Source organism: Octopus bimaculoides, chromosome 1, assembly GCF_001194135.2.
Source record: "Octopus bimaculoides isolate UCB-OBI-ISO-001 chromosome 1, ASM119413v2, whole genome shotgun sequence".
NCBI lineage: Eukaryota > Metazoa > Mollusca > Cephalopoda > Octopoda > Octopodidae > Octopus > Octopus bimaculoides.
In genome coordinates this window covers 193,138,181-193,139,351 of record NC_068981.1, presented here as the reverse complement: position 1 = coordinate 193,139,351, position 1,171 = coordinate 193,138,181, and the positions used below count along the sequence as shown (strand labels likewise).

The window sequence follows — 1,171 nt, the reverse complement described above, 5'->3', positions numbered from 1 at the left end:
TATTTATAGCAGCTGAAAGGTTGCCTGCTGTTTCTCTTCACAGAATGCCCCCAGCCCTTACATATACACCATCACCACCACCACCATCTCTCTAACCACAGTGCCACCTTCACTACACCAAACCGCCACCATCTTCATTCTGTAAACATAAATAAATGTATTTTAAGGTATTTGTATGAGGAGTCAAGGTGTTGGGGGTGGCAAGAAAGCAATGAAGTAGGTAGGTGCAACAACACAAAATGAATATATAAAAACATATAATAAAAATCAAATAAAACCTTAGGCTCACATTTATAGAGGGGGGGTATAAAGTGGTGGAGGGGTGGGTTAACAAGGAAGAAGGTAAGTGATGATTGAGTGGTGGAGGGAGGGAGAAATAACTAGAAGATGGGTAAGAAGGGAGACTAGGGGTGGTTGGGTGTAAGGTAAAGTGAGAGTGCAGGCAAGGTTTGCTATGATATTGCACATGTGTTCCTAGGAGTAACAACATCAAAGTCTCACTTTCCAAAGCCTTCTCACATCATCCATCAAGTAGGTGGACTGGTCAAGAATTTTCACCACACCTTCCCCTAACCCTCTCTATGGTCAGCAAGACATAAAACGTGAAGGGCAAAGTTAAGGATATCATTTAAGGTACCACAATTAGGGATTGATTGCAGTTGTACAACACCTACGGTAAGTCTAATTCAGCTTTAACAATGATTAGAAATTTGATTTTATGCAGCCAGCAATAATATCTATATATTCTCTTTGGAAGTTCAATATAATTGATACCTGTGATTGTTCATAAGTAGACATATATTGGGTGTAACTGTGGGTGGATATGTAATAAACAAGTGTGTGTGTGTGTGTGTGTGTGCGCGCACACACATGTGTGTACATATATTTGTGTGTGTGCATATAGATATATGTGTATGTGTCTGTGCGTGTGTGTATCACCTTTAAACAGAATCTGGACAAATTTCTTCAAGGAATACCAGATAAGCCACTTATACGTAGAGACAACTCACTCAGGGAACTCCCTACTTGAATGGACCATGATACCTCAAAACTTGATTTAAAAACGATTTAGCTAATCTTATCAGGTGGTGCTACTAAGTTAGACATGGCCTGGACAAAGCTTTGGTTGAAACATATCTAAGTTATCTAAGTTATATGTATAAATATTTAT

General features: G+C 39.0%; 1 protein-coding gene across 1 annotated transcript in view; it reads left to right on the top strand.

Annotated features, from left to right (window-relative positions):
• Positions 1-505: 505 nt before the first annotated feature.
• Positions 506-1,171, top strand: part of LOC106871616 (tripartite motif-containing protein 45) — a 248,443-nt gene continuing 247,777 nt past the window's right edge. Inside the window, exon 1 of the mRNA XM_052973563.1 lies at positions 506-675. The gene's annotated coding sequence lies outside the window, so the exon portion shown is untranslated. The remainder of the gene's footprint in view (positions 676-1,171) is intronic.